The sequence below is a fragment of the Rutidosis leptorrhynchoides genome, chromosome 9, assembly GCF_046630445.1.
Source record: "Rutidosis leptorrhynchoides isolate AG116_Rl617_1_P2 chromosome 9, CSIRO_AGI_Rlap_v1, whole genome shotgun sequence".
NCBI lineage: Eukaryota > Viridiplantae > Streptophyta > Magnoliopsida > Asterales > Asteraceae > Rutidosis > Rutidosis leptorrhynchoides.
This window is the reverse complement of record NC_092341.1, coordinates 105,372,977-105,384,298: the sequence shown is the minus strand read 5'-3', so window position 1 is coordinate 105,384,298 and position 11,322 is coordinate 105,372,977. Positions and strand designations below refer to the sequence as shown.

Sequence of the window (11,322 nt, the reverse complement as noted above, 5' to 3'; positions counted from 1 at the left end):
TAAATTAAAAAGGTTTAACATAACTTACAATGATTAAAAATAGCGTAGCGTTACACGGACAGAATTTCGACTTACACCCTTACAACATTTGCTAACATACCCTTATTATTAGGATTTAAAATTAAAATTAAAATTAAAATTAAAATATATATATATTACGTATATATTGAGAGAGAGATAGATTAATGGATATAAAAAACGATCAAACTGCGTTGCCTTTTATAGGGATTTTCGTCAAGGGTGTCTCCGCAACTCGCGGCATTTTTTGCCTTCAAACTCCGCGAGTCGCGGAGTTTGTTTTTACAGCTCACCAAGCCTTGGCTCCTAGCTTGTCGACGGATTATATAAATAAATATAATATATAAATAATTTTAGTAATTATTTAAATATTATATTATATTTATGTGCATAGTTGACTTGTAATTTTTAGTCCGTTGCGTCGAGCGTTGAGAGTTGACTCTGGTCCCGGTTCCGGATTTTTGAACGTCCTTGCGTACAATTTAATATCTTGTACTTTGCGTTTTGAATCTTGTACTCTTGTAATTTCGAGACGTTTCTTATCAATAATTGGAACCTCTTTGATTGTATTTTGTAATTTTGAGCTTTTTGGTCGTTTGCGTCTTCAATTCGTCGAATCTGTCTTTTGTCTTCACCTTTTATTATTTAAACGAATATCACTTGTAAATAGAACAATTGCAACTAAAAGCTTGTCTTTCTTGAGGAATAATGCTATGAAATATATGTTCATTTTTAGCATTATCAAATATTCCCACACTTGAGCGTTGCTTGTCCTCAAGCAATATAGTCTTGAAATACTAGAATCACTTCTTTATTCTTCACACTTTGTACATCAGTGATTTCTATATGGCGGAATAAACAATGGTAGTAACGATGTGGTTTACAGTCTCACATGACTATAAAAATTTAGATCCATTAAGAAATTGGATCTTTATGAAAACATTTGATCTTTTGAAAATTAAATCTAGCTTTTACCCTAGATAAGTTTTCCGGAATAACCCTTCACCGGTGTTTGCAAATTCTTTTTGTGGGTTTGGTGGGTTTTAGATTTGAAAATTTTGGCTCAAAGCTTATGATTTTGTGTCACCCACTTGCGAACCTTGTATTAGGAAAGCAACACGTCCAGTATACTTGCTCCGTATATTACCTTTCGGTAAACTACCGTCTGGTTGTAAAGGAAAGCGTTGAACAAGCAACTGTTAAGGCAATGTCCCCTGACATGCTTTTGATTATGGTCTATAACGTGTCGGACGCAATTACTATCCTTTGTAGGAGCAATAGTAAAGCTCACCCCTATAATTTTGTTGGTCTGGCACAAGGTCCTGTCTTTGACCATGCTATGCAACCACCGTTCTTACGGTTGACACTCGATTTGGTTCAGGTGACCTAATGAATTCCAGGTGAATTCCTAGGATTTTACGTTCAATGGTAATGAACGCATTGAAAATGGGTTTTTAGAAAACAAATCGGTTTGTATTTTTTGATCAAAATATTTTCTCGTTCAAGCTCGAGTTTAGATATCATTGAATTCCATGAGTTTGAATTCTCAATCTTTAAGGTCAATCTCAAGGATTGAGTAATATCAGTCTTAAAAGCTGATTTTTTAATCTTTAAGGAGATTATCCTTTCTGGGGATCTGATTCATTAGTCTTATCCAGCTAATTTGCACGGTGTCCTCCCTATTTTACAAGACAGATCCTCTCATGGTTAGGATAAGTCTGACCACATGGCGACCCTGTTTGATGCTGAGGTCCGTGGATTTCCTGCTGATTTTAGTGATGACTTTTCTAGATTTTTCGTCAACCTACAGCTGGTCTGGACGACAACTTCATGACCTAAATCAAGAAGCGCGTTTATTTTTCGGAAGACTTTACTTCCTTTAAATGATGGAATTGATTCATCGTGCAGATCCATCTTTCTTACAGTAAATTGGGTAAAACAGTTAATTATCGTTCAAAACAAAAGTATTTTCAATTATTTGTTACAGAAATATGTGACATATGTTTAAAATAACTTGGTAAATTTTCCCACACTTGGCTTTTATTTTCTTTTATTTGCCTTTTTGTTCTCCTCTATTCCATTCTTAAATGAATTCTAACATTTTGGTTTGTTTCTCAATTTATGTCCTTTCCGAGGTAACAATAATTTCGGTGTTAACACCTAGTTTTATCGTTCATAAATATGTATAAACATGATTTTGAGTTCATTTAATTGAAAATTTTGAAAATTTTTACTAGAATTGGGTAGTCAGTATATAAAACTAGGGCTGTTCTTTATTATCAGAGAGCACTAGATTCTAATACAACTACTGCTTTACAAGTATTTCTAATGGTAACCAAGTGTATAAAGTAAAAAATTTTAAAATTTCGAAAGAATTTAACCTCTTCCCATACTTAAGATCTTGCAATGCCCTCATTTGCAAGAAATCAGTAACAATTTAAATTATTGAGGGTCATTAGCGTAGAAAAATGATTAAATTTTACCAAAGTTTCCAAACATATTGGCGTTTGTTTGCTGAATGATAAATGGTGCATATCATTTGTTCATTCCGTCTTGTTGTTACATCACATTTATTTTTCATCTTGTCGTCAAAATTAGTTGCTTTTGCTGAACTTAATGCTAGTCTTTGAAAATGCGTTGTTTTACCCTGTTGTGTACATAAGATAAACTGCAAATATATATACATATTTTTGAAGTTTGGTATATTACCCCACATTCAAAAATTATTAAAATCTAATAATAAAAGTTAGTAAATTATAAAAACTAATACAATTCCAACATAAGTATTAAATGTATCAACATTACAAATAATAAAATAAATAAAACTAAGTAGACTAGGGATGATACTGATACTAGAAGGGGTTCCATGCATAACCATATGTGTTATAGAATGCTTCGGCTGGGTTATACGTAGGATACGGTGGTTGGATCTCTATAGACCAGGGAGGAAATACGGGCGATGGAGTAGGAATATAGTTTCTACCTACATGTTGGCAATGAGCTATGATTTGGTTTTGATGAACTTGCCAATCTTCAAATGCTCTATGTCTAGCATTTTCATACTCTTGTGAAGCTATAAACCTTTGCATTTCTGTCATTTCAGTTCCCCCTCCCACATTACCTGGCTGTTGATTTCTCTCAACCTGTGGATATCTACCATTATATCTTACTGCGGCCTTATTTCGCCTCTTCAAAACTTTAGCACTATGGTATACATTTAAACCAATTGTATCGTGGGATTCTGGTTCTTCGATTAATAATCCCCCTGACTTATATCCACATTGAGATATTCAGCAATCAAAGTAATAAATATACCACCTCCTATTATACTGTGCGGTCTCATCCCTCTAACCATAGCTGATAAATAATAACCCACACAATAAGGTATACTTACAGCGCTTTGTGGGTCTCGAATACACATGTGGTAAAACAAATCCTGTTCATTTACCTTTTCCTTATTCTTACCTCGTTGTGTAATCGAATTAGCGAAAAACCTATGAATTACTCTTAACTCTGCTCTATCTATATCCAAATAAGAGTAATTTCCCCCTTTAAATCGGTGATGGCTAGTCATTTGACTCCATACACCATGCGTATCAAAATTTTCATCAATTTTCCTACCGTTCAATATCAACCCTCGACAATCGGCAGATGCTAACTCCTCAGGCGTATATATACGTAAGGCCTGAGCCATGTCTAGTAAAGACATGTGGCGCATCGAACCTCCTAACAAAAATCTAATAAAAGATCAATCGGTTAAACTAGCTACCCGATCATTTATTTCTATACTACACAATAATTCTTCACACCATACTTTATATACAGGCCTACGCATGTTGAATAAACGTACCCAATCGTTAAAAGTAGAATTACCATACCTCTGTGCAAGTAATTCCCTAATTGGCTCGGCTAATTCTACAGCTTCTAACGGTGCCCATTCTATTACCCTAGGTACTTCAACAGCTTTAGAATGAAGAGTATGCAAGCCCCTTTGGTATTTTGGATAATCTATCCAACGTCTGTCAAATCTCAAGTTCGGGTGCAAATCTTCCAAGTGCATATCTGAAAATGTCATAACTGGATGAGGTATATCTTGTTTATAATAGCTATCAACGTCCTGTTGTTCCGCATTCTCAGGAGGAGCATTGCGAGCTTGGGATGAAGATTCACCCCTTTCAGTCTGCAAAACACATCAAACACAATTTTTGTGCATCCAAATATGCATTAGTGTCAGCAAAATCATCAATCAAAATAATTACAATGACATGTTCAATTTATATCAGACTTATGCTTATTTTCATATTTTTATCAAATCTACACTTTTTCAAATAAGCATATACGAAAATGTTCGCCAAGTTCATAAGCATTCAACTCAAATAACATGTCAAAATAATCATTACTAGCAATTAAACAAGTTTCAAATGGCATTATCTCTCAAAAATCAAGTTCATGAATTTTAGACTTGAAAAAGTCCACTTTAATTCTCAAAATCATGTTTAGGCTCAAAGTTTGGATCATTTAACTATCTAAACATGTTACACTACTTAATTTAGCAACAATTCATGACAAAAATTGGCCATAACCTGTTTATATCAAAAAGCCCCAAATTTGCTCAAGAACACAAACCCTAGATTACTCAAAATTTGAAGTTTAAGGCTTCTAATCATGTTAAATAGCATCAATCTAGGTTATACAAGTATAATACATAAGCAATTTAAGCATAATTACACTAAAAAGCATCAAAATCGCCATGAAAACTTCCATGCATTCTTCTATCATGTCGTGAAAAATTGCCATCATGCACCTTTGAAAGGTTGCAGGGGCGTTGCAAAGTCCAAATGGCATGCGTTTGTAAGCAAAAGTACCATAAGGGCACGTGAATGTGGTTTTCTCTTGGTCCTCGGGTGCTATTGGAATTTGAAAATATCGGGAAAATCCATCAAGAAAGCAATAGTAACTATTTCCGGCTAATCTTTCCAACATTTGATCAATGAAAGGTAAGGGAAAGTGATCTTTTCTGGTGACGTCATTTAATTTTCTATAATCAATACAAACACGCCATCCTGTTACAGTCCTAGTAGGAATAAGCTCATTTTTCTCATTTGTGATAACAGTCATGCCACCCTTCTTAGGTACGCATTGAACTGGGCTTACCCATGGACTATCAGAGATTAGATAAATTAAACCTGCATCTAGCAGTTTAATAATTTCTTTCTTAACAACATCTTGCATATTAGGATTTAGTCTTCGTTGGCGTTGCACATACGTTTTATGACCTTCTTCCATAAGGATTTTATGTGTGCAATACGAAGGAATTATTCCTTTAATATCATGAATCTTCCATGCAATAGCTGGTTTATGAGCTTTTAGCACAGAAAAGAGTTGAGACTTTTCATTTTCAGTAAGAGAAGACGATATTATTACAGGTAATTCAGATTCACCATGTAAATAAGCATATTCCAAATGGTTTGGAAGTGACTTTAACTCTAATGTCGGTGGTTCTTCTATCGATGATTTATATCGATATCTGTCTTCTTCTTTTAGCATTTGAATTTCTTCTGTTGATGGTTCATATACATTAGCCATAAGTGTAGTTAACATTTCAGTTTCATCAATTGGTTCAGTTCCTTCTCCTAAAGAACATTCTCCTGTTCCTTGTAATTCTGGAAATTCTTCTAACAATTCTGCATGTGAATCTATAGTTTGAATATAATAGCATGTATCATTTGCAGATTGCGGTTGTTGCATGGCTCTATCAACTGAAAAGGTAACACTCTCGTCCTCTATACTTAGGGTCAGTTTCTTATCGAACACATCTATTATTGCTTTAGCCGTGTTTAAGAATGGTCTTCCTAATATAAGAGGAACTCGAGAATCTTCTTCCATGTTCAGAATAACAAAATCTACTAGAAATACTAAAGTACCAACTTTAACTAGCATGTTTTTCATTATCCCTCTAGGATATTTTACTGATCGATCGGCTAGTTGTATACTTATTCGTGTTGGTTTCAATTCTCCAAGGTCTAGTTTAGCGTATAGTAAATACGGCATTAGATTTATACTAGCACCTAAGTCTGCCAATGCTTCTATTGAACTAAGACTACCCAGAAAACATGAAATCGTGAAACTTCCTGGATCTGATAATTTTTCTGGTATCTTATTCAACAACACTGCAGAACAATTAGCATTCATAGTAACAGCCGAGAGTTCTTCCATTTTCTTTCTATTTGTGATTAGATCTTTCATAAATTTAGCATATCTAGGCATTCCTGAAATCACATCAATGAAAGGAAGATTTACATTTATCTGTTTAAACATATCCAAGAATTTGGATTGCTCAGCTTCAAGTCTCTCTTTTCTCATTTTACTCGGGTAAGGAAGTGGTGGTTGATATGGTTTAACATAAGGTTTAGCCTTAACTGTGTTATCTTCATTAACCTTTTCAACTACCGGTTCTGTTTCCTTATCTTGCTCAGGTTGTGGTTCTTGTGGAGTAGGAATTGCTTCATCAGAAATTACAGGCATTTCAGGTGGTTTAAGTGTAATACCACTTCTTGTGGTAATGGCTTTAGCTGTTTCATTCCGGGGGTTAGCATTTGTATCACTAGGTAGACTTCCCGGTTTTCTTTCACCTATTATCCTTGCTAGGTTGCTTATTTCTTGTTTCAAATTTTGAATAGAAGCTTGTTGATTTCTAAATGCTTGAGCATTTTGTTCATTGGTTTGTTTCTGAGATGTGAAAAATTGAGTTTGAGATTCAACTAGCTTCGACATCATATCTTCTAAATTTGGCTTTTTATCATCGGTTTGTAGTGGTTTGTTTTGAAAAATAGGCCTTTGCTGGTTGTAAGTATTATTGGATACTTGTTGATTGCTTGGACCTTGTTAGTTGTTGTATGGAACATTTCGGTTATAGTTCTGGTTTTGATTGTAGATCGGTCTTGGTGGTTGATAATTATTCTGATAATTATTTCCAGGCCTTTGGTTTATGTATGAAACATTCTCTCTTTGTTCCATTGTTAGTTCAATACTGAGACAATCTTTTGTCAAATGTGGTCCTCCACACTGCTCACAACTAATTCGTATTGAGTGAATATCCTTAGTCATCTTTTCCATTCGTCTCTCGACAGCAACTATCTTTGCGGAAATGGAATCTAAGTCATGGCTAGAATCAGCTCTAGCTGCTTTAGATGATCTAACGATATCTTTTTCTTGTTGCCACTCATGTGAGTGGGAAGCAGTGTTGTCAATAATTTTATAAGCATCAGTTGCTGTTTTCTTCATAATAGAACCACCAGCTGCTATATCGATGTCTTTTCGTGTAGTGATGTCGCATCCTTGGTAGAATATTTGTACTATTTGACAAGTGTCTAAACCATGTTGCGGACATCCTCTTAATAACTTTTCAAATCTTGTCCATGCTTCATATAGAGTTTCATTTGGCTTTTGTGTGAACGTAACAATTTCTCCTTGAAGTCTCACGGCTTTAGATGCCGGAAAGAATTGTTTAAGAAAATTTTCAACTAAAACGTCCCATGTATCAATTGCCCCTTCAGGTAACGATTCTAACCAATCTTTGGCTTCTCCCTTTAAAGTCCAGGGAAATAACATGAGATATATCTGTTCATCCTCCAATTCTCTTATTTTGAATAAAGTGCAGATCCTATTAAATGTACGAAGATGTTCGTTTGGATCTTCCTTCGGCGTACCACTAAATTGGCATTGATTAGTTACCATGTGTAGGATTTGTCCTTTGATTTCATAATCTGGCGCATTAATGCCTGTTTGAGTAATTGCGTGACCTTGGCCAGTACGTTTAGCTCGCATTCGGTCTTCCATACTTAGAGGTTCCAGATTCTCCATAATTGAATTTGTTGAATCTGAATCACTAGAGGATTCTGATTTAATGGTTCGTTCCTCAACAATCTCTTTTTGAATGATTGGTGGTTCCGGAGGAAAGATTAATGGTTCAGGATCTATGAATTGTCCCTGAATATTCTCCGGATTCTAAATTGTGAGGTCGGGTTCAAAAAATGAATTATCGGAAATTTGAATTGGAGTATTTGGTCGACTTGATGACGATTCTAAAGAAAAATCAACGGCGATAATATTTGCTAGATGTCTTGATCGAGTTACAGGTGGTGAACGTACAAAAGGTGGTGAACGTTTTGCTCGGTGCATTCACTGAATATCCTATTAGTTATAAAAGATAAAAATTATATAAGTTATCAAATTAATAGACTTTTCTGCTTTTGCCCACGTTTCGAATAGCCAATAGATGCAGCAGGGAGCCAGAACCCTTTAAATCGGAAGCTCACAACTCAGCCACTAACAAATCCAACTATTACTACGAAACAGAAAATTTGGATGTCTATCAATTCAACCACTTAAAATAATTTTTCGTCGAAATTTAAAGAAATTTTAGAGAAGAAACAGAAAAAATCTAAGTCCTAAAAACTAGAGTGGCGAAAAATAAGAAAGAAAAAGAGCGCGTCGAAAAACGTCGAAAAATAAAAGGCGTCGAAAAATAAAAATAAGAAAGTAGCGCGTCGAAACTTAAAAGTCTAAAAACTAAGAATTAAAAGTTGCGTCTAAAAATATTAAAGCTTAAAAGAAAAACTAAATCAAAAATGGCAATAACTTAAAAAGTACAAAAATATAAAAACGGCGTCGCAAAATTCTAAAGCACCTAAATCTTAGTCTAAAGAAAAAGCACTTAAGGGATTTTACGGCAAAGCCTAAAAATCAATAAATAAAAATAACTATGGTAAAAACTATATCTTAAAACTAATTACGAGCGAAAAATACAAAAATTACGCTAAAACAAATAAAAAGATACAAAATATAAAATAATCTTAAAGTTGCAAAAAGTACAATTTTTATAAAAATATTATTTTTATATTATTTATTTTATAAAACTATTAATTTTATATATTTAATAAAACTAAATAAACTGAAAATACAAATTAATTAATAAAACTAAACTAAATAATAAATAAATAAAAAGCTAATTAGGGTTTAATTAAATAATAATAATAATAATAATATACTCCGTAATTAATGCTGGATTAGGTCAAACTGTGGCGTGTCAGGTACCATCATGCGATCGCATGAAGTTTTGCCTTCGGGCTCATGCGATCGCATGAGCTAGGGTTTCAGGCCAGGTGGGTTGGGCTGCTACAGTTCGGGCCTGTATACTTATTTTTTTTTTTTCTGTTTTCTGTTTTAATATTTATATAAAATATATATATATAAATTGAATAAAAACTATATTTTTACAAACTAAAAATATAAATATAAATATTTTATAATTTATATATTTTATCAAACTCTTAAAAATATAAATATATTGTTATTTTTTTTATATTTTTTATGTTTTTGAATATTTATTATTTAAAACGTATATTTTTTTTATACAAAGAACTAAATTAATCTTTTTTTTTATTTTTTATATATAGCGTTTCGCTTCCGGCGTTTTAGTGTCCCCGGCAGCGGCGCTAAAAATACTTGATGTGTGCGAGGTGGTGTATAAAATAGTTATATTTTTACAAGGAAATACTATTAAATACGATACAATTTTACACAAGTGATTTATTTATTTATAGAGTGGATATACCTAAACCTTGCTACAACACTTATAGGCAGTGTACCTAATCGTACAGTAGTGTAGTATTTAGTAAGTCCGGTTCGTTCCACAGGGAGACTTAAACTAGTTCAACGCTATATTAGTTTTAACTTATAATTGCAAAAATACAAAAATATAAATATGTAATATTATTATTATAAAAGGGGGGTTTTTACCATTTAATGACCGGTTTGTCGATTTTAAAACTTTAGTCGCAGTTAAAACCTAATGTAAAATATTAAAAATAAATATAACTTAATTTAAAGAGCAAAGTAAATAACGATAATGAAATTGTGATAAATAAAAGTGCGATAAAATAAAATTGCGATAATTAAAGAGTACGATAATTAAAAGTGCAATTAAATATAATGACAATAAATAAAAGTGCGATAATTAAAAGTGCAATTAAATATGAAATATATAAATTATGCTTATTTAAACTTCCGTAATCATGATGTTTGACGTGTTGATTTTAGTTTTATTACCATTGGTTAATTGTCCTTTGTCCTGGATTATTTGATATGTCCATACGGATTTGTCCATAATAGTCCATCAGTCATAATCATAAAGTGCGAAAGTCTTCGTCAAATTATTCTTATTCTCGAAGTCAAATATTCCAACTAATTGGGGATTCGAATTGTAACAAGGTCTTAATACTTTGTTTAATGAATACACCAGGTTATCGACTGCGTGTAAACCAAGGTTTTACTACTTTGTTAACAATTACACCAATTACCCTTGAATGTAATCCACCCCTGTTTCAACAAGTCTATTAACTATTAATCCAGTTCCGTGTCCGGTAAAATGAACAATTATTGGTATTTATAGATATCCCGCCCACCGTGCCCAGTCAAGCGTATTTGGTTATATATAAATACGTCAAATTATAAGTCTATATATTAAATTAACGAGGTATCATTTAGTTAATATAAAGCCCATTAATAGCCCATAGTCTAATTTCTACAAGTGTCGTTCTTTTGTCCAAACCCCAATTATGGTACAAAGCCCAATTACCCAATTTTAATATTTAGCCCAACATTGTGATGACCCGAGAATTTCCGACCAAATTTAAACTTAAATCTTATATAATTTCGACACGATAAGCAAAGTCTATTAAACCGAGTCTCAAAATTGTTGGAACTATTTATCATAAATACATTTGACCTTCTATCATTCCTGACGATTCACGAACAATTAGTTGTAAATAGATATGTGTGTATGTATATATAAATAATAATTCGAAATAATATTTGAAGTATTATATGTTGTTGTTATTAAAGCTAAGTATATAAAATAAAATAAAAATATGATATTATGATAATTAATATTTCAAACATATCTATGTACATAAATAAAGTATATTAAATATATATTTATGATTTCGAATTTATTTCGTAAACGATGGTAACGCTCAATTGTTATTGAATGAATAGTAAATGAGGTCATGAATATGCAAACACGAGATTACACTTTAACTTGTTACTTGATATTATCTTCTACGACTTCAACCCATGATTTTCACAATTCAATAACATACGTTGTAGTAAAATATTCGTTGGCCTCAATACCTTTTATCTTTACTCATTTCATTTCTATATTATATCTATCCCTTCATTTCGTTAATTCAATGTAATATAAATACACACAATCATGCATAACCATTTAACCTCATCTTTCCT

At 32.7% G+C, this 11,322-nt stretch overlaps 1 non-coding gene across 1 annotated transcript; it reads left to right on the top strand.

Moving 5' to 3' along the window:
* Positions 1 to 7,390: 7,390 nt before the first annotated feature.
* On the top strand, positions 7,391 to 7,497 carry LOC139869742 (small nucleolar RNA R71). Its single transcript, XR_011766323.1, has one exon. It is a non-coding gene; the product is annotated as a small nucleolar RNA R71 (small nucleolar RNA).
* The last annotated feature ends 3,825 nt before the right edge of the window (positions 7,498 to 11,322 follow it).